Source organism: Haematobia irritans, chromosome 3 (assembly GCF_050003625.1).
Source record: "Haematobia irritans isolate KBUSLIRL chromosome 3, ASM5000362v1, whole genome shotgun sequence".
NCBI classification, from domain to species: domain Eukaryota; kingdom Metazoa; phylum Arthropoda; class Insecta; order Diptera; family Muscidae; genus Haematobia; species Haematobia irritans.
Window position 1 is genome coordinate 31797436 of NC_134399.1, and position 24116 is coordinate 31821551.

The window sequence follows — 24116 nt, forward strand, 5'->3', positions numbered from 1 at the left end:
ACTTTAGGCTGTAGTCTAAAACAATTCCCAGAAACTCAGAGGATTTTGAGAAACTTAATCTCTTAATTGTGGGTCCTTAAATCCGCTGGCTTTTCTCCCCCAAGTTAAGAGCAATGGTCCCGATTTCTTTGGTTTAACACCTAAGTCACAGTTACTTGCCCTGTCGGATAGAGTTTACCATTACTCATATAAAAAATCCTTCCAACGACAACGATGCGCTATATGGATTGGTTACTGCGATAGCGTCTCAGATCTCCAAAATATAGGCGCCTTTCTTTTCAATCGTCTATACTTGCTATAATCGATTTCAACTCGTCCCCATATACATGCCGAGTCGCCATATAGTCTGTCCTAATATCTTGACCCAAATGAAGCAACGAGCTCCGTGTGTCTGCAAACCGCGTTCCCAAGCAAGGCTCTTCAGTCTCATGAGTATGACCTCAGCTGATTTCCTGATATGCAGATCAAATGGGAATAGTCCCATCGGTAACTCCAGATCAGCGGTGGCCGTTGTTCTCATTGCATCAGTCATATATAGATAAGGACCGCTGAGAATAAATATTCTCCTAAGTTTCTGTATATGATTCCGATGATTTGTAATGGTCCACGAGAAGTGTCATCCATTACTAGCCACTGATCTTATAACTGCTATAAACAGCCAGTGAAAGAGGATGAGCTTTATTCCCCAACGTTCTCCAACCAGCTTTTGGCACACATATAGTACCGCTGTGGACTTCTTTAGTCGAACAGCTATATTTTCTAACCAGTTTAGGCTGTAGTCTAAGACAATTCCCAGAAACTCTGACGATTTTGAGAAACTTAATCTCTTAATTGTGGGTCCTTAAATCCGCTGGCTTTTCTCCCCCAAGTTAAGAGCAATGGTCCCGATTTCTTTGGTTTAACACCTAAGTCACAGTTACTTGCCCTGTCGGATAGAGTTTACCATTACTCATATAAAAAATCCTTCCAACGACAACGATGCGCTATATGGATTGGTTACTGCGATAGCGTCTCAGATCTCCAAAATATAGGCGCCTTTCTTTTCAATCGTCTATACTTGCTATAATCGATTTCAACTCGTCCCCATATACATGCCGAGTCGCCATATAGTCTGTCCTAATATCTTGACCCAAATGAAGCAACGAGCTCCGTGTGTCTGCAAACCGCGTTCCCAAGCAAGGCTCTTCAGTCTCATGAGTATGACCTCAGCTGATTTCCTGATATGCAGATCAAATGGGAATAGTCCCATCGGTAACTCCAGATCAGCGGTGGCCGTATTTCTCATTGCATCAGTCATATATAGATAAGGACCGCTGAGAATAAATATTCTCCTAAGTTTCTGTATATGAATCCGATGGTCTCAAATCCGGTGGTTTTCTCCCCCAAGTGATGAGCACTAGCCCCGATTTCTTTGGATTAACACTTTAATCACAATTTATCATTTATCATATAAAAAAATCCCTCCAAAGACACCGATGCGCTATTTTTGTTGATAACTGCGATAGCGTCTCAGGTTTTTAAATTTTATGTGTCTTTCTTTCCAATCCTCTAAAGTTGGTATAATCAATTTCAACTTGTCCTCATATACATTCTGAGTCGCCATATAGTCTGTCCTAATATCCTGCCCAACTGAAGCAACGAGTTCCGTGTGTCTGCAATCCGCAATTCCGAGCGAGTCCAAGCTCTTCAGTCTCATGGGTATCACCTCAGCTGTTTTCCTGATATGCAGTTCAAATGGGCAGACTCCCATCAGTACCGCCAGAGCTGCGGTGGCCGTTGTTTTCATTCTACTAGTCATATATAGAAAAGTGCCGTCCTGTTTATTCTGTTAAGCTGCTGTATATGATTCCGATGGTTTGTAAGGGTCCACCAGACGTGGCATCCATGGATATCTAAAGGTCTTATAACAAAAGTAAAATGGTGTTCCTTGCCATGTGGGTGCGCCGTGCCCGACTTTAGACTTTCCCCCAACTTTCACTGTGACTTAATTAAAGTGAATTAATTTCACCGAAAATTCCAGTGAATATGGAAAATAGAACACGAAGATTATGGACTTGACTCCCATTCACTTGGTAGTGGATATGCGAACATGGCTATAAATTCCATTCTATTATTCCTCCCCATTTTCCAATTAATTCAGAGTACCGTTCCCACAAATATGAAAGGCAGAGATTTTGGGCAGAAGTAAACATTCCCACATGACAGATTACATACGAAGGACAAGGAGTAACACAAATCATATCCTACGAAATAAAAACTCAACACCTTAACGGCCAACGTGGATATAAGATTTAAATGAATTCTTCACACGAGATGTTGAGTACTGGAAAGATGGATGAGTAGCAGTGGCCACATGGCTTGAAGATACGGGAACTTGCTGATGTGAAAATGTTGTTGCATTCATTCATTGCTGAGCTGAGAGTATGTGAAAATATCACCAAGGATTATAGTACGTGTGTATTAGTGGAGGTGATAAATTTCATTACTTTCTTGAAATAAAACACCTGCGTGTATATGCCAGTCAGTCCTTCAAAGGATAGAGGAAAACAACGAAGGACTACTTGTGTGTATGGGTACAAGGGACTTGGAACACACAGAAAAATAATCACAAAGGTATTTAAACGTACTCAAGAAAATTGTTTTCTACCGGCATATGAGAAGTAAGGAATTCTGAGAGAAATGGTGATATAAAATCCACCAGCACTAGAACTCATAACCAAAATAACTGAAAATGGAACGGGAAATAGATTCATTCACACAACCTGCCAGGCCATGGCTTACATTTACACATGTGTGCAATTTTTGTAACATCATACCATCCGAACCCCTTCCCCTTCTCAAACAAATAGAAAACTGTTAACACACAGGATTCTAAGGGAAATATGACACATATATCACATGTCTGCAGTAACAATTGCCTCTTGTTACGTATTAATGTGTAAACACACCGAAGGACATCGTTGAGTATGTGTATATGGGTGCATGTGTGTGTGTGTGCGGAAATAGATAACAATTGCATACACATCATATCATAGAGATAGGAAACAGGTTTCATCCATTCAAAGAATTTGACAATGTGACATTGAACGGAAATAGGGAAAAAACTACACGTGTCCTATTCATTCTATAACGCCCGTTTATTGCCAGCGGAGCCTTTGTCATGAAACCACAATGTTAATGTCAACTACCTTCGGTGACATGGTAAATCTATGCCAACAATTTTATTCATATTTGGTTGGACAACGTATTAAGTGTCTACAACTCGTAACAAAAGCATCGGACAATGGAGCAACAGGAGTTGTTTGAACTACAACGAATGAACAATTCCAAAAAGGCAAATGTTAATTTGGAAAAGAAGGAGAATGAAATGATTTAGCCATGTCCGTCTGATGTCTAGGTCGCATTTTTGCACACATTGAGTTGAAATTTGAACCTTCGGGCCTAAAGTTCCACCACTGTGGCTTACAGTGTCACCACTGAAATCTTCGGAACTACACTGAAAAAACAGTGAACCCTTTTCCATTGCAAAATGAACTAAACTGTAGTAATATTGACCATGATTTAGCCCTTAAGATTTTTTTCAACTTGTCTAGTTTATAATTCTCTTAAATTTTAGTTCATCTATAACATTGTATTTTAGTTCATTTTTACAACGCCATAAGATTCATATACCACTACCAAGTTAAAAAGTCAGTATTATTTTGTTATACTTGCTTATTTTTTGGGAGACCCGATAATAAAAATTGGTTAACAGTCTCTTTAAAATGTCGACGACTAAACTATTTTTAAATCAATCATTCCACAGTACAGAGAAATTAAATAATTAAAGGAACAACAAACTGTTTTACTATTATGAAAATTTTCATACATTAAAATTAAACTTTCTTTAAGCAAAAGTACTTTATTATAAAAACTTATGATGAAAGTTCTTAATACAATGTTTTTTGTGAATAAAAATTATGACCACGTGGAACAGAGAGTAGTTCATTTGAACTCGCTGTTTGAACATTTTGACTTATCCTTGTTTTATTCATCGTAGGTAATTTTTTCACATATCTTGCTGGAAAAAAAAATGGAAGCAATGATGAAAATTGTTAAAAATTAACACCATGTAATGAAATATAATTTTTTAAATCTTTATTTTAGCTTGTAACTTACCATATTTGGGGGCATTTTATCAAATGGTGTAAGGAATTCAACTTTTCTTTGGAAAACGTATCTCATAAAATTTGTACCTGAAACAATTAGAGAAATAATGAAGTATTCTATATAAACTCATAAAACTGTGTTTTTATCGATGTGAAGGATATAATAAAATAAATATTCTAGTTGAAAGAAAGCCAAAGTTTTAATATAAAACTTACCAATTCTCTATTAAATTGTACGCTGAGGGGAAATATAAAAAGTTGTCCAAATTTATTTGGGTTACTCTGAAATTAAATATTAAATAAAATTATTAAATAAGTTTTCAAAAAATTTAATGAAAAAAATAATATGCATAAAAAACCAAATATTCTTGATAACCCTAGACAGTCATCATTCGTCAAAATGACGACACGTAATTTCATTTTCGATTTAAAATTTTAGTCTATTGGGAAATGGCAAATTTAAGTTATACTAATTCGACCGTTTTATTAATTTTTGTTTTATACTACTTAAAACCAAATAGAATAAGAAAATAAACTCAAGTTTGGTTCACTTTTTCGCTCACGATGAAAATTATAGCGTCTTGAAATAAGCCGTAGTCAAAATGACGAAGGATGACGTTAAGTACAAAAAATAAGGATGACTGTCCAGGGCTAAAAGAAAGTTAAAGAATCCTTACCAATTCACTATTAAATTACAGGCAAAGGAGTACTAAAAATTTGTCCAAATTTTTAAGGGGTTATTCTGAAATTAAATATTTGTTTTTACATTAAAAATATTACATTGGTTTCCAAAAATTTTGATTAAAAAATACTAAAATAAGGCATTAAAAACCTGTAATTTTGATTATAAAAAGGTCACAAAAACGTAAATATTGTAGTTGAAATAAAGCCAATTTTTAAAAGAAAACTTACCAATTCTCTATTTTTTAAATTTGTCCGAATCCATCTGGAGTTACTCTGAAATTAAATATTGTTTTTACAACAAAGAAAAACATTAAACTGGTTTCCAAAAAAATAATTAACAAATAATAATATACATAAAAAATATTCTTTTTAAAAGAAAGTCATGTTAAAAAAATACTTACCAATTTATGAATAAACTATACGCTGAGATATAATAAAAATTTTCCAAATTCATCTGGAATTGAATATTAATTTTTTACATAGAATACTAAAAATTCCAATACACTTTCAACATATTTTCCTAAATATTCGTAATAACTTTTTCTAAACTACCGATAAAATATTAATAACTTTCATTTAAAAGGTTTAATAAACAAACACCAATATATGTCTCAAAAATCCAAAATATTCCATGCCTTTATATTCCCTTGTTGCATACCTACTTAAAAGATGCAACAGTCCACGCCAACGCCAAATATACAACTGAAGCATGCCAAACAAAACCAAGCAAAGCCAAAACATTCCTACAACAACAAAAACACATGTGCCTTTATTGAAAACAACACCTCATCCAGCCAAATAAACCATCCACACAATAAACACACACACACAAACCACTAAATGAACAAAAATAAAAACAACCCACGCTCATGTATACACAACAAAACTCAAGTAACATCATCTTTACATTAATCACATTCCACTATGCCGATAAAAATCTCTGTACTATTCATTAGTTCGTCGCATCTGCTGAAAATTTACTCTAAGAATAATATTCGTAAAGGCACACCACTTTATCAACGATGAAACGTTTAACTTAAAATTTGCCAAATTTTCAAGAAATGTTATCTACCATTTTTGACGAAAATGTCTATAAATTTTATTACATGTGAACTAAAAATATTTCATTGGGTAATTTTTTACCAACAATTATTAACTATAAGAATTGTCAGTAAGAAATTGCTATCCACTTTCAAGTTCATTTTTCGTAAAAAAATATTTTCTCATACAAAAAAATCTTATAGTAAATTGCACTTATTATTTTGAAAGTACTTTACATTTCACAAGTAGTTTTATAGCATGACAAACGAATTTTTAACTACCAGTTAAGAAATTTTTTAAGGAATTTTCCATCGTATTTTGTAGGCCATGAACTAAACGATTGCTACTTAGAATTTGTAAAATTTCCTTCCGAGTAGTTAATTTTCGTTGAAGATACGAAAAATGAACTAAAATTCTGGAAAATTCTTGTAATAAATTATTGTAAAAATCTTCTTAAATTTACGAGACACTTGTTTTCTGTGTACAGTTCCACAACGGACATATTCGGATCTGCAGTGCCACCACTAAGATCTTCTGAACTACAGTTCCACTACTGACACCTTCGGATCTACAGTTCCACCACTGTGACCTTCAATTCCACCACTGAGACCTTTGATCCTACAGTTCCTCCACTGTAACCTTCCAAACTACAGTTCCACCATTGAGACATTCAAGACTACAGTTCCTTCACTGAGATCTTTGAGCTTAAAGTTCCACCACTGAAACCTTCTCGGCTACAATTCCACCCCTGAAAGCTGCAGATACACCACTGAATCCTTCGTACCTACAGCTCCACTTTGTAAGCTTCCAGCCTACAGTACCCCTTTTGCTTTGCGCAGAGGCGATATCGTAACCAATGAAGTTCTACTGAGGTGCGATTATTGCTAGTTAAAAACTTTAATCAATACCCCGCCATGGGGACGTGAAATACCGTCCACTACGGCAATTTTTGCAAGCCCGAGAGGTGGAGCCACCGTGGTGCAATGGTTAGCATGCCCGCCTTGCATACACAAGGTCGTGGGATCGATTCCTGCTTCGACCGAACACCAAAAAGTTTTTCAGTGGTGGATTATCCCACCTCAGTAATGCTGGTGACATTTCTGAGGGTTTCAAAACTCCTCTAAGTGGTTTCACTGCAATGTAGAACGCCGTTCGGATTTGGCTATAAAAAGGAGGTCCCTTGTCATTGAGCTTAACATGGAATCGGGCAGCACTCAGTGATAAGAGAGAAGTTCACCAATGTGGTATCACAATGGACTGAGCCCGATACATCGGGCTGCCACCTAACCTAACCTAACCTGACCTACAATTCCAGAACTGAGACCTACGAATCTACAGTAGACCTTCGGAACTACAATTCAACCACTAAGTTCTTCGTGCGTACAATTCCATGAAAGATAACTTCGGTCCTACTGTTCCACCACTGACATTCTCGGGCCTCCAGTTCCATCACTAAAACCTTCAGTACTTCAGTCTCAACACAGAGACCTTCGGACATACAGTTCCACCACTGAGACCTTCGGTCCTACAGTTCCACAACTGAGGCCTTCTGATCTACAGTTCCACCACGGAGACCTTCGGACCTACAGTTCCACCACTTATATCTTCTGATCTATAATTCCACCACTGAGACCTTCATGCCTACAATTCCACGAATGATAACTTCCACCCTACTGTTCCCCCGCTGACACCTCCTGCCTTACAATTCCACCACTAAAATCTTCGGGCCTTCAGTTCCAACACTCAAACCTTGGAGCCTACAGTTCCCCAACTAAGATCTTCGGATCTACAGTTCCACCACTGCAATCTTCAGACCTACAGTGCCACCAATGCAATCTTCGAGCCTACAGTTACACCACAGTGCTTACTGTTCCATCACTTAGATCTTCTGATCTTTAATTCCACCACGAAGACTACATATCCACCATTGAAATCTTCGGGCCTTCAGTTCCAACACTGAAACCTTCGGACCAATAGTTCTACCACTGAGACCTTCGAATGTACAGTTCCATCACTGAAACCTTCAGACCGACAGTTACCCACTGAGACCTTCGGATCTACGGTTGCACTACTAAACCTTCCTGCTTAAAAAATCTCACTAAGACCTTTGAGCCTTCAATTCCACCACTGAAATCTTCGGGCCTTCAATTCCACAACTGAGACCTTTGATCCTACAGTTCCTCCACTGTAACCTTCGAAACTACAGTTCCTTCACTGAGATCTTTGAGCCTAAAGTTCCACCACTGAAACCTTCTCGGCTACAATTCCGCCCCTGAAAGCTGCAGTTCCACCACTGAAACCTTCCGACCTACAACTCCACTATTGAAAGCTTCCAGCCTACAATACCCCCACTAAGACCTTCGGGTCTACAGTTCCACCGCTGAGACCTTAGAACATACAGTTCTCCCACTGAGACCTTCGGAGCTCCACCACTCAGACCTTCAGGCTGACAGCTTCACCACTGAAACCTTTAGGCCTACAATTCCAGAACTGAGACCTACGGATCTACAGTGCCACCACTAAGACCTTCGAATCTACAGTTCCATCACTGAAACCTTCAGACCGACACTTACCCACCGAGACCTTCGGATCTACGGTTGCACTACTAAACCTTCCAGCTTAAAAAATCTCACTAAGACCTTTGGGCCTTCAATTCCACCACTGAAATCTTCGGGCCTTCAATTCCACAACTGAGACCTACAGTTCCTCCACTGTAACTTTCGAAACTACAGTTCCAGCATTGAGACATTCGAGACTACAGTTCCTCCACTGAAATCTTTGAGCCTAAAGTTCCACTACTGAAACCTTCTCGGCTACAATTCCACCCCTGAAAGCTGCAGTTTCACCACTGAATCCTTCGTACCTACAATTTCACCACTAAGTCCTTCAGGCCTACACTTCCACCACTAAAACCTTCGTGTCTGCAGTTTCACCAATTAAACTTGCGGCGCAAAGTTCCACCACTGAGACATTCGGTCTTACAATTTCCATACTGAGACCTACAGTTCAACCATCGAGACCTACAGGTCTACAGTGCTACCACTGAGTCCTTAAAACCTTCAGTTTCATTACTGACATCTTCGCGCACACTGAGACCTTTTGGGCCTACAGTCCGCTGGTAGACTAGAAAGTAGAAAAGTTTGCATGCTAGATTAGTTCTTCTAAAACCGACCAAACCAAAATAACCAATTATAATTAAGCTATCAATGACCCCAGGAACGAGAATAACATCACCGCTGATAACGTAGCTGATAGCACACTCCTTCTACTAGAATCACGAAGACGTTCAAAGCAGAAGACATTATATACAGTTTTGACTACCGAAGTCTACGAAGACACTTGTTCCCAATCGATTAAAAATCGACAAACACGTGACATTTCGATCATCAACGACCCCATCTACATATCACCCGGGAACCTAACTTTCATCTTCCACCGATCTTCAACGAACCGAAGTTCTCATCAATCATCAGTCTGGTGATTGACCCTGGAAAGAGCCAAGGAGTTGCTGGCACAAAAGTTGTCAGTTGGTCAGCAGAAAATGTACAGCTTCGATTGACCACCAGAACTCAATTGTCGCACCCTACTAATATTCATCGACCGTGGGATCAAAATAAATGCTGAATATTATCGAAAAATGCCCTAAATACGTCCTTCGGTCGCTGACAGTGGACTAGAGGTGTGCGCGTGAGTGAAATTTCACTCACACTCACGCACATTCACGAAGTCAAATATTTATTCACGCACGCTCACGCACGATAAGTTTCGTAGCCACTCACGCACATTCACGAAATGAAAAACAGAAATCACGTACGCTCACGCACGAACTACTTTTACAGACTCACACTCACGCACGATTCACGACAATTCACATCACTCACGACAAATTTACGGGATTCACGACGTTTTCCAACCGGGAATGAGCAAGGGTTACAAAATTCATAAATAAAATATAGCTCGACAACTAAATCAATTTCAGTTAGCATACGAGTAAGAATTAAATCTTGATTTTTTTCGTGAGCGTGATTTTGCAGAGATTTTATTCACGCACATTCACGAACCGATTTTATTACTCACGCACCACATATTTGTTTTAGTCCCATTCACGCACATTCACGAGAGTTACTCCAGATTTTATTCACGACTCACATGATTCACGCGTGTCACGACAATTTCGTGTCACGTGCACATCTCTACAATGGACGTTCGAATAGGATTCCAGGACACCATCACACTCAGTCGGTGCCTACCACAATTGCCTTAAAGCGGAGGTCCCTCGCTTCACAATGACCACCAAAATCCCTGGATCGCAGACCGTTGCGCATTTTGGAGAATAAGGCTGTCACTGAAAAATACCAAATTGTGGATCACCTCAAGAACCACTGAATACTTTGTCGTCCATCTGAAGGCAAACATATCAAAATGCTCTTGAAACATGTTTAAGGAGACCATATTCCTTCCGTTGCTGTACTTATATGACACCAGTAGCCGGGACTTTACCAGTATTTACAACTAATTTTTCTCAAGGAGCAGAATTCATATTATCGTTAAGTACGCCGGAAATTTCCTCTAGGCAACATGTACATGAGGACAGTGGCCGATAGCTGACTGAAAAGGTGATGGGTTATCTATAAATCGGTACCAAAGAGCTCTATATTGACTGGTGAACGTCCGGCTCCAAAGGTAAGGTCGATGGATCGATTGTTCAATCCCAGTTTCGACCGGACACCAAAAAGTTTTTCACTGGTGGATTAACTCCTCTCAGTAATGCTGGTGACATATTTGAGTGTTTCTCTAAGTGGTTTCCCCGCAATGTGAAACGCCATTCGGACTCTGCTATAAGAACAAGGTCCCTTGTCATCGACCTTAACTTGAAATCGAACAGCACTCAGTGATAACAGAGAAGTTCCCCCATTAGCTAACGCAGTGGACTGAATAGTGCAAGTAAGCCTGCCACTATACCGAACGTATTAAGGCCAGAGCAGTTCTGTACCCACTCCATGCACCGACTACAAATTATCAGTAGAGTATTTAAATGTAGACGGTCCGGTGTTCTGTTCTATCCCTGCTCGGACCAAATGCATAAGGAGAAGACTCCTGGTAATGTAGCACCTCCAACCACGGTTTCCACTCGAGCCAAAAATAATCTACCAAATTTGGAGAATTTTTTTTTCCAAAAATCCATCAAACAAAAAAATCTTATTTTTCACAGGTTTATTTCTAAAGAAAAATTTGTCAACATTTTATTTCTATATAAAATTTTGTCAAAATTTTATTTCTATATAAAATTTTGTCAAAATTTTATTTCTATAGATAATTTTGTTGAAATTTTATTTCTGTAGAAAATTTTATTTTTAATGAAAATTTTGTCAAAATTTTAATTCTATAGAAAATTTTATCATAATTTTATTTCTATAGAAAATATGGCCAAATTTGTATTTCTATAGAAAATTTTGTTAAAATTTTATTTCTATAGAAAAAGTTTTATGGTAGTTACGTAAGACTCTAACATAGAATTTCACTCAGGTCCAGATTTTGTGTATGGCTTAAGTACAAATATTGGTTCTGAAACCATACAGAAAATGTCAAGAAACTACCTTCACCTTATGCCCATAAAACACATTCGCTAAATCATGTGAATGCACATTATTACCGAAATGAATTTCTTTATGACTTATCGCAATAATAAATGGTGATAACAAAAAATTGCCAAAAAGCAAAATATTCTTCTATTGTTGATGTCATCAAATTTTAATATCTTCTCAAAGCATAAATATTTATTTATGCACATAACTTAACATGAAAACCTACATTACTCAACATTTGCATAATGCCATAAAATATGACCCGAAAAAAATGTGAAAATTTCACACCACTAACACTAAATGGCAAAGGACACATTTTCGATGTAGATCTATGCTCATTCATTCATTTGGAAAATGTGCCATCAACATTGTTTTCCATTTGGCGAAATGAAATGAAATGAGAATAAACAGCCAAAACCAGAACTCATAAAATATTTGCAAAACATGTGACAATGGTACCATCCAAGAGGGAAACATTTTTGCAAAGCAGAACAAAGATAAGGTAAAGGATAATAAAAAACAACAAATTTTATAAAAGGAAATTAAATTTTTGGAAAATATTCAAGACTTATCATCCATATGCAAAACATTTAATGTTAACATTAAACCTACTTTTACCACATAAATTCCTTTTGATAATATATCAAAAAATAGCGAAAATCCCATTTTATAAATTATTATTTAATTCAAATTTTTGCTAGGTGAGAAATTGTGAAGACAAAAACAATTGTCCTCAAATCTTGGAGGAAAATGGAAAGAGGAATCAATGGGTTAGGCCTGTGAAATCACCGTTTTTCATATTAGATATAAATTAACCGTTTTTTTCCTTATTAGATATAAATTAACTTAATAAATTGACTAAAACTTAACAAGTCGTCAAAATAATCCAGTTTAACAACTAAAGAAACTTTTCGTTGCATATTTTCAGGAGGGTCATACAAACTGTTGTCACAGTTCGTAGAATTCTATCAAAAATAGTAAATTTTTTACTGTTTAATAGAATTATTTATGTTTTGGTAGATTTTGCAAAATATTCCTCTCCAACTAAGTGTTACCTCAATTTTATATAGGACTAGCGTAACCCGGCCCGCTTCGCTGCGCCTTCCGAAGCATATTTGGAGGAATATTTTGCGTTAACTTAGTCAACTATATCCTTCGTGCTGAAAATAAATTCGAAAAGATTTTTTAAACAAACCGGACTACTTGATTTTTCGTTTATAGGTACAAATACGGCGGGAGAGGGTGTACCTTCTTCTATATTTCTTGTGAATTTTAAGTGTGATTTGTCAAGGAAAGGTATCCTTCTCCTCAACACATCTGAAAATTAAGCACTATATTATAATTACATACAAAGAATTACTGTTTCCAATCCTATAAATCGGAAAAAGCTAAAATAGTAAAAAATTTTACCACATTAACATTTGCTAAAATGTTGGAAAATGATGCACCCTCTACGTTGGCTGCCAATTTCATGTAAATTTAAGTTCTTTACTAAAAAGAAGTCTGGCAGAAGCCTGTGCAAAAATCATAAAATTATGTACCGAGTTCCCATTTACGGACAACCCTCTACTTTCAATTTAAGAAAAAACAAGTACATACGGCCGCAAGTTCGGCCAGGCCGAATCTTATGTACCCACCACCATGGATTGCGTAGAAACTTCTACGAAAGACTGTGATTTGTCCATACATGGTATATATTAGACAAAAAAGTTATGTATAGTTAAGTCTACAAATAATTACGAATCCATATGGACTTTTTGTACGTAGAGAGCCAGAATTGAAATATGGGGGTCGCTTATATGGGGGCTGTATACAATTATGAACTTGATATGGACCAATTTTTGTGTGATTGGGGATCGATTTATCTGAGGGCCATATATAACTATAGACCGATATGGACCTAGTTAGGCATAGTTGTTAACGACCATATACTAGCACAATGTACCAAATTTCAACTCACTCGGATGAAATTTGCTCCTCCAAGAGGTTCCAAAACCAAATCTCGGGATCGGTTTATATGGGGCTATGTACGATTATGGACTGATATGGACCACTTTTGGCATGGTTGTTAAATATATACTACCACCATGTACCAAATTTCAAGCAGATCGGATGAATTTTGCTTCTCCAAAAGGCACCGGAGGTCAAATCTGGGGATCGGTCTATATGGGAGCTATATATAATTATGGACTGATAGGAACCAATTCCTGCATGGTTGTTGGATACCACATACTAACATCACGTACCAAATTTCAACCGAATGGCAAGAATTTTGCTCTTCCAAGGGGCTCTGGAGGTCAAATCTGGGGATCGGTTTATATGGGGCCTATATATAATTATGGACCGATATCGACCAATTTTTGCATGGGAGTTTGAGGCCATATATTAACACCACATACCAAATTTCAACTGAATCAGATGAATTTTGGTCTTCCAAGAGGTTCCGGAGGTCAAATCTGGTGATCGGTTTATATGGGGGCTAAATATAATTATAGACCATATACTAACATCACGTACAAAATTTCAGCCGGATCGGATGAAATTTGCTTCTCTTAGCGGCCTCGCAAGCCAAATCGGGGGATCGGTTTATATGGGGGCTATATATAATTATGGACCGATGTCGACCAATTTTTGCATGGTTGTTAGAGACCATATACTAACACCATGTACCAAATTTCAGCCGGATCGGATGAAATTTGCTTCTCTTAGAGGCCTCGCAAGCCAAATCGGGGGATCGGTTTATATGGGGGCTATATATAATTATGGACCGATGTGGACCAATTTTTGCATGGTTGTTAGAGACCATATATTGACACCATGTACCAAATTTCAGCCGGATCGGATGAAATTTGCTTCTCTTAGGGGCCTCGCAAGCCAAATCGGGGGATCGGTTTATATGGGGGCTATATATAATTATGGACCGTTGTGGACCAATTTTTGCATGGTTGTTAGAAACCATATACTAACACCATGTACCAAATTTCAGCCGGATCGGATGAAATTTGCTTCTCTTAGAGGCCTCGCAAGCCAAATTTTGGGGTCCGTTTATATGGGGGCTATACGTAAAAGTGGGCCGATGTGGCCCATTTGCAATACCATCCGACCTACATCAATAACAACTACTTGTGCCAAGTTTCAAGTCGATAGCTTGTTTCGTTCGGAAGTTAGCGTGATTTCAACAGACGGACGGACGGACGGACATGCTCAGATCGACTCAGAATTTCACCACGACCCAGAATATATATACTTTATGGGGTCTTAGAGCAATATTTCGATGTGTTACAAACGGAATGACAAAGTTAATATACCCCCCATCCTATGGTGGTGGGTATAAAAACAGACAAAAGGGAACCCTCCCCCCACCTTCGCTCCACTCCGACCTGATATCGGACTATCACGTACCCTATATTAATTTCGCAACTACTCAATGGTCCCTATAAATTCTATCGAAGTAAATCGACAAAGTTTATTTCACTTTTCCCCTTCCCCAACCAGATATCGAAAAATCATATACTAATTTAAAAATCATGTATAAATTTAATCACCTCCTCCCACGTTCCCTGTAAATTTCAAGTAGATCGGCGATGTTTAAATGTTGCTCTATTATTTTAAAGGGACGTCACTTTCCCCGATACAATATTGACAAACACCGTAGTGAATAGCACCCCTAATCTTCCCTGAAAATTCTTGAAACTTCCCTTCAAGTGTGGGGCAAGGAAGGTTGCCTCTTCGTTCATAACCTTCCCACACTGCCTATGTAAATTTCAAGAAAACTTAAGAATTGTTGTTTTTTGTTTTGCAGTTTTAGAGGAGGACACCTACTCCCCGACTAAATATCGAAAAGTGATGTATTGTATCTTTTGTAAACGTCCCAGAAAATGTCAAGCAAATTATATGCCTTAAAGGGGCGGCCTCTCTTCCGTCCAAATATCACAAAATCAGGTATCAACTATTAATATCGTAACCTCTCCCCAGTCCTCTGTAAATTTCAAGTAACTCGGTAAAGTTTAATTGTTTCTCTGTATGTAGTTACTTAAGAGAAGCGGATGCCTCCCTATGTCCTTTTATTTTTATTAAAAAATTAGGAACCATATATAGATATCATAACCTCACTAATTTTTCCGTAAAATTTCAGTCGGGGGAGTTTAGTTTTGTTTTCACTGTACTTTAAAAAAAGTCGGGCAAAGGGGTGGTCCCCCTCCCCGACCAAATATCGAAAAATAATGTAGCGGATTTTTGTCTAGATGCCAACCCCAACATTCAATGAAAATTTCAAGCAAATCGCATAATTTTGTTCCAAGTTTAAAAAAGTAGGACAAGGGGGAGGTCCCCCTCCCCGTCCACATATGAAACCATCAGGTACCCCATATTAATTCCATAACATCACCGCATGTTCTCTGTAAATCTCAGATAATTTAGAGAATTTTAGTTTTTTCACTGTACTTTAAAAAAGTCGAACAAAGGGGAGGTCCCCTCCGCCACCAAATATCGAAATATAAAGTAGCGGATCTTTGTCTAGATACCAAACCCAACCTTCAATGAAAATTTCAAGCAAATCGGTCAACTTTGGTCCAATTTTCAAAAAGTCCGACAAAGGGGAGGTCCCCCTCCGCGACCAGGTGTCAAAAAATGAGGTACCCTATTTTCACCACATGAACAACCCCTACGATCTCTGAAAGTTTCAAGTAAATCGGTTCAGCCGTTTCGGAGCCAACTCGGAACATACAAACAAACAAACAAACATAGATTGAATTTTATATATATATATAGATAAATAGATTATAGATTATTTAATTCAAATTTTTGCTAGGTGAGAAATAGTCAAGACAAAAACAATTGTCCTCAAATCTGGGAGGGAAATGGAAAGAGGAATCAATGGGTTAGGCCTGTGAAATCACCGTTTTTCATATTAGATATAAATTAACCGTTTTTTCCTTATTAGATATAAATTGACTAAAACTTAACAAGTCGTCAAAATAATCCAGTTTAACAACTAAAGAAACTTTTCGTTGCATATTTTCAGGCGGGTCATACAAACTGTTGTCACAGTTCGTAGAATTCTATCAAAAATAATAATTTTTTTACTGTTTAATAGAATTATTTATGTTTTTGGTAGATTTTGCAAAATATTCCTCTCCAACTAAGTGTTACCTCAATTTTATATAGGATTGAAATTAAAATTGTTATAAAATTTTCCATAGAACTAAAATTTTGATAAAATTTTCTAAGGAACTAACATTTTGGCAAATTTTTCTATAGAAATAGAATTTTAAGAAAATTTTCTATAGGAAGCATTCTTGAGAAAATTTATTATATAACTAAAATTTCGATAAAATTTTCTATTTAAGTAAAATTTTCACAAAATTTTCTATAGAAATACAATTTTGATCAAATTGTACATAGACAAAAATTTTGACAAAATATCCATAGAGATTAAAATTTTTTACAAAATTTTCTATAGAAATTAAAATTTTTTACAAAATTTTCTATAGAAATAAAATGTTGACAAAATTTTACATAGACATAAAATGTTGATAAATAGTCTATAGAAATTAAAATAAAAAAAAAAAAAACAAGTATATACGGCCGTAAGTTCGGCCAGGCCGAATCTTATGTACCTTCCACCATGGATTGCGTAGAACCTTCTACGAAAGCCTGTCATCCACAAATTTCAACTCACTCGGATGAAATTTGCTCCTCCACGAGGCTCCAAAACCAAATCTCGGGATCGGTTTATATGGGGGCTATAAATGATTATAGACTGATATGGACCACCACTGGCATGGTTGTTAAATATCATATACTACCACCACGTACCAAATTTCAACCAGATCGGATGAATTTTGCTTCTCCAAAAGGCATCGGAGGTCAAATCTGGCGATCGGTTTATATGGGAGCTATATATAATTATGGACTGATAGGAACCAATTCCTGCATGGTTGTTGGATAACATATACTAACATCACGTACCAAATTTCAACCGAGTGGGAAGAATTTTGCTCTTCCAAGAGGCTCCGGAGGTCAAATCTGGTGATCGGTTTATATGGGGGCTATATATAATTATGGACCGATATGGACCAATTTTTGCATGGTCATTAGAGACCATATACTAACATAATGTACCAAATTTCAGCCGGATCGGATGAAATTTGTTTCTCTTAGAGGCTCTGCAAGCCAAATCGGGGGATCGGTTTATATGGGGGCTATATATAATTATTGACCAATGTGGACCAATTTTTGCATGGTTGTTAGGGCCCATATACTAACACCATGTACCAAATTTCAGCCGGATTGGATTAAATTTGCTTCTCTTAGAGGCTCAGCAAACCTAATTAGGGGATCGGTTTATATGGGGGCTATATATAATTATGGACCGATGTGGACCAATTTTTGCATGGTTGTTAGAGACCATATACTAACACCATGTACCAGGGTTTTTTTCTGTGCGTATTAGCAAAGAGTATTTGAATAGTCATTGCTTTTGCTCACACAAATTTAGTCATTCTATAGGAAATGCATACATATTTTCATTTTATTTTTCTAGATATTTAATATTTAATTAATTTTAAATTTAAAAATTGGACATCTAGAAAGTATTTGTTTTTATTTTCTAACTCCTTAGGGTATGCTATATATAAATATAAATAATTGTAAAAATTTATAAATATTTTCATTTCATTTTTATGTAGACATTTAATTTTTATTAAATTAACCCTCAATTTAAAAACTGGATATCCAGAAAGTATTTGTTTTTATTTTCTAGCTCCTTGGGGTATGCTTTATATTGTCATTCATTATTATGCATTTAAAACGAGTAGCTGCTATAGCAACAAAAACAGAAACACCCAAGGCATAAGCGAGAGAGACAGGGAGACAGAGAGAAATAAAAGCACAAATCTCTTTCGCTGATATTAAATAAATTATAATGTTTGTTAGCTGTAATAGTGCTGAAGCAATAAAATTAAAAAACCCAGAAAATAGCCACGTTTTGCAACAATGAAAATAATCCAAAGACCACCAAATAACAGCGGCTGCAAAACAATAATAAACATGGACCACAAACAAAAACCTTCTGGGCTAACTAAATGGAAAAGTTGTAGCATACTTTTTGGAGCAGAAAACAAATCAAATTAACCATTACTGGTGGCATGACTAGACTAACAGGACTATTACCACTACTACTATCACAACTACTACAAATTTTGTTATAACTACGGCCACCACTACTACTACTACTACTATGTATATCTGAGTTCTGTGACATTGCCCAGTATCTACTGCTAGTGATGAAATCGTTTGTGTTTTTTGGGGAACTTTTCATGGCGTTGGCGATGAGCTTAAATGATAAGAAAACGATCATTACGAGAATAACAAACATGGGTGAGCATGATGGCAATGCTGATGTAAACATCCTTGGTATCTCATAGACTAAGGACAATGGCTTGTAGATGATGTTACTGCTGCTGCTGCTACTGCTGTTGGTGGACCACGTTTATTATTTTACACACTTTTGTTGACTTTAATCAAATTAGTAGAGGGAGCTAGCTAGCTGTCTTTCATTTCTTGTTTTCCATGACATGCAATGTCATTCTATCTTACGTTGACCTGTACCGCTGCCATGTCAGTTGTCTGTCAACTAAAAGGACGGATGCAGTGTTATGTTGATTTTTCCCTATTTCCCCTTGGGAAATGTAGTAAACTGTGTTAGGGTTTCTTTGTTTTTCTGGTAAGTTGAACTTAACTTTTAATCGCCGATGAAAGCAAAAGCTCTAAGAATGACAACGACAAGTAATTCAATATTCAAATTTAATCATTGAACGATGATAAAATGTTTGTGGGAAGGGTGATTGTATTACTTTAAGGACTATCACATAAATGTTTAGATATTTAAAATTAAATTTTAATTTAAACTTTTTCTACTATTCGAAGAGATAACTCAAAATTAAACATACGCAAACTTAAGTTAAGAGTACATCTGTATTGATTAGGAGTAGCAGAAAATTGTGGTGAGACTACACAGAAACCAATTTCACGAAAATTTTTCCAATTAAAATCTTAATTGAGTTTTAAACAAGTATATACACGCAAAAAAATAATTCTTTCCTTCCAAACGAAATTTTAGACAAACAAAGTTCGTTTCTCATTTGCTTTTCTCTGTAAGGAAGTGTATTTGGAAGAAAAGTATATACTTTTTGTGATAAACGTTTATTCTTTTCCAGGATGTAAAAACAATTTCATAAAGACTAACTCAAAAAAAAACATTGTTTTCTTGCTAATTGCATTTTCCCTCTCATCTTTCTCACATCCACAAGGTTTTTTAGTTCGTAACACCTTTTCCTGTAATACCAACAATGTAGAAGAAATTTTACGATTTTATAATTTTTTTAATTTTTGTTTTACCTTTCGCCTGGACGGAGAATCGAACCGCGGACCATGCACTTTGTAAGCCAACACACTAACCACTGAGCTATGTACCTGTTATGGTCATCAATAGATAATTATCCATATAAGTTATATTTATATAGCATAGCTTGCGGCGCCCACGAACCGAATAAACAAAGTTTATTTAACAGAAACAAACATTTAGTTTGGCACCGTGGAGTAGTGGTTGCTACGACCGACTTGCATGCCAAGGGTTGTGGGTTCGATCCCTGCTTCGACCAAAGTTTTTTTGTTTTGTTTTTTTTTTTTTTAACATATATTCCAGATATGTTCGGAAGATTTCGAAAAAATGTTCAACATTACATTTTAGTATATTAAATTTTGAACTGTAAAATGTGTCTTATTAAAGACCTAAATTCAGAAAAGAACAGTGTTTGATATAAACGAAATGGACTGTGTTGTTGTTTCAAAAATAACTGTTTTTATTGAAAAAATTAAAATTTTGTAACAAACGAATTTTTTTGGTGATAAAAGTTTAAAATTTTCGAAGCAATTCAAAAAGCTCTAACAAAAGAAAAACGTTTTCGGTACACGTTTTCCAAACGTTTTTTTTTTCTTTGCGTGTACAGCCGTAAGTTCGGCCAGGCCGAAGCTTATGTACCCTCCATCATGGATTACGTAGAAACTTCTACTGAAGACTGTCATCCACAATCGAATTACTTGGGTTGCGGTAACACTTGCCGATGGCAAGGTATCTTAAAACTTCCTAACATCGTCTTCTAAATTACAAGGTAGTCCATACGTAGTATATATTAAACTAAACAAGCATATACGGCCGTAAGTTCGGCCAGGCCGAAGCTTATGTACCCTCCACCATGGATTACGTAGAAACTTCTACTGAAGACTGTCATCCACAATCGAATTACTTGGCTTGAAGTAACACTTGCCGATGGCAAGATATCTTAAAACTTCCTAACATCGTCTTCTAAATCACAAGGTAGTCCATACGTAGTATATATTAAACTAAAAAAGGCCGGTTAAATACGTATATAATTAAGATTAAAGTTTCTACAGAAATAAAATTTTGACAACATTTTCTATAGAAGTAAAATTTGGAAAAAATTTTCTATAGAAATAAAATTTGGAAAAAAATTTCTATAGAAATAAAATTTTGACAAAATTTCCCATAGAAATAAAATTTTGACAAAATTTTCTATAGAAATAAAATTTTTTACAAAATTTTCTATGGAAATAAAATTTTAACAAAATCTTCTATAGAAATAACATTTTGACAATGTTTTCTATAACAAGTATAAACAGCACTAAGTTCGGCCGGGCCGAATTTTAAATACCCACCACCGTGAACCAAATATTAGGGTTTCCTTTGAAATTTCAGGATGGCTTGAGGACTTGAGGACACTTCCCGAAGATAAAATTAAAGATTTTACCTATGACGACTATATCAGATTCTGGATTTTTAAGAACCATTTTTGTTTGAGTTTTAGAGGAATCATTAACGTATCTTGTAAGTGTGCAAGAAAATTATAAAATAACGTCTTAATTTGAAATCTTAAATCTGTGGAAGGAAAATCTGAAAATTTTACATTGAGTTTCAAGCAATTTTCATGATCAGTGCGCCTTCTACACCGTCAAGAAGTGAAGTCGGTCTATATGGAGGCATTATCAAATGGACCGATAAAAACTTAATCCGATACACGTTTTTGTGAGCTTAAAATATCAGAATATTTACAAATTCAGGCAAATCAGATAAAAACTACAGTTTCTAGAAACCCAAGGAGATATATCGGGAGATCGTTCTTATGGGGGCTATACTAAAATATGGACCGATACTCACCGTTTTCGGCACACCTCTTTATGACCCGAAAATACCTCTAGATTTCCAATTTCAGGCAAATAGGATAAAAACTTCGGATTCTAGAAGCCCAAGAAGTAAAATCGGGAAATCGGTCTATATGGGGGCTATACCAAAATATGGACCGATACTCACCATTTTCGGCACACCTCTTTATGGTCCTAAAATACCTCTAGATATCCAATTTCAGACAAATTGGATAGAAACTACGGTTTCTATAAGCCCAAGACCCAAAATCGGGAGGTCGTTTTATATGGGGGCTATACCAAAACATGTACCGATACTCACAATTTTTTGGCACACGTATTTGCGATCCTACAATACCTCTAGATTCCCAATTTCAAGTAAATTGAATAAAAACTGCGGTTTCTATAAGCCCAAGAAGTAAAATCGGGAGATCGGTCTATATGGGGGCTATACCAAAACATGGACCGATACTACTCATTTTAGGCACACCTCTTTATGGTTATAAAATACCTCCAGACTTCAAATTTCAGGCAAATTGGATAAAAACTACGATTTCTATAAGCCCAAGACCCCAAATCGGGAGGTCGTTTTATATGGGGACCATACCAAAACATAGACCGATACTCACAATTTTTGGCACACGTATTTGTGGTCCTACAATACCTCTAGATTTCCAATTTCAAGTAAATTGAATAAAAACTGCGGTTTCTATAAGACCAAGAATTAAAATCGGGAGATCGGTCTATATGGGGGCTATACCAAAACATGGACCGATACTCACCATTTTTGGCACACCTCTTTATAGTCATAAAATACCTCTAGATTTCAAATTTCAGGGAAATTGGATAAAAACTACGATTTCTATAAGACCAAGACCCCAAATCGGGAGGTCGGTTTATATGGGGACTATATCAAAAGCTGGACCGATATAGCCCATCTTCGAACTTGACCTGCCTGCAGACAAAAGACGAGTTTGTGCAAAATTTCAGCACGATTGCTTCATTATTGAAGAATGTAGCGTGATTACAACAGACAGACAGACAGACAGACGGACAGACGGACATCGTTATATCGTCTTAGAATTTCTCCCTGATTAAGAATATATATACTTTATATAGTCGGAAATCGATATTTCGATGTGTTACAAACGGAATGACAAACTTATTATACCCCCATCACCATTCTATGGTGGTGGGTATAAAAATAAAATTTTGGTAGATTATTTTTGGCTCGAGTGGCAACCATGATTATGAACCGATAAGGACCAATTTTTTGTGTGATTGGAGATCGCCTATATATAACTATAGACCGATATGGACCAATTTTGGCATGGTTATTAGCGGCCTTATACTAACACCACGTTGCAAATTTCAACCGGATCGGATGAATTTTGCTCCTCCAAGAGGCTCCGGAGGACAAATCTGGGAATCGATTTATATGGGGGCTATATATAATTATGGACCGATATGGACTAATTTTTGCATGGTCATTAGAGAACATATACCAACACCATGTACCAAATTTCAGCCGGATCGGATGAAATCTTCGTTTCTTAGAGGCTCCGCAAGCCAAATTGGGGGATCGGTTTATATGGGGGCTATATATAATTATGGACCGATGTGGACCAATTTTTGCATGGTCTTTGGGAACATATACCAATACCATCTACCAAATTTCAGCCGGATCGGATGAAATTTGCTTCTCTTTGAGGCTCCGCAAGCCAAATTGGGGGATCGGTTTATATGGGGGCTATATATAATTATGGACCGATGTGGACCAATTTTTGCATGGTTGTTAGAGACCATATATTAACACTATGTACCAAATTTCAGCCGGATCGGATGAAATTTGCTTCTCTTAGAGGATTCGCAAGCCAAATTTGGGGGTCCGTTTATATGGGGGCTATACGTAAAAGTGGACCGATGTGCACCAATTTTTGCATGGTCATTAGAGACCATATATTAACATCATGTACCAAATTTCAGCCGGATCGGATGAAATTTGCTTCTCTTAGATGCTCCGCAAGCCAAATCGGGGGATCGGTTTATATGGGGGCAATATATAATTATGGAGCGATGTGGACCAATTTTTGCATGGTTGTTAGAGACCATATATTAACACTATGTACCAAATTTCAGCCGGATCGGATGAAATTTGCTTCTCTTAGAGGATTCGCAAGCCAAATTTGGCGGTCCGTTTATATGGGGGCTATACGTAAAAGTGGACCGACATGGCCCATTTGCAATACCATCCGACTCCCATGAATAACAACTACTTGTGCCAAGTTTCAAGTCGATAGCTTGTTTCGTTCGGAAGTTAGCGTGATTTCAATAGACGGACGGACGGACGGACATGCTCAGATCGACTCAGAATTTCACCACGACCCAGAATATATATACTTTATGGGGTCTTAGAGCAATATTTTGATGTGTTAAA

General features: G+C 36.7%; 1 non-coding gene across 1 annotated transcript; it reads left to right on the plus strand.

Annotated features, from left to right (window-relative positions):
• Nucleotides 1-6700: 6700 nt before the first annotated feature.
• On the plus strand, nucleotides 6701-6841 carry LOC142232452 (U4 spliceosomal RNA). The gene has a single exon (XR_012721134.1). It is a non-coding gene; the product is annotated as a U4 spliceosomal RNA (small nuclear RNA).
• The last annotated feature ends 17275 nt before the right edge of the window (nucleotides 6842-24116 follow it).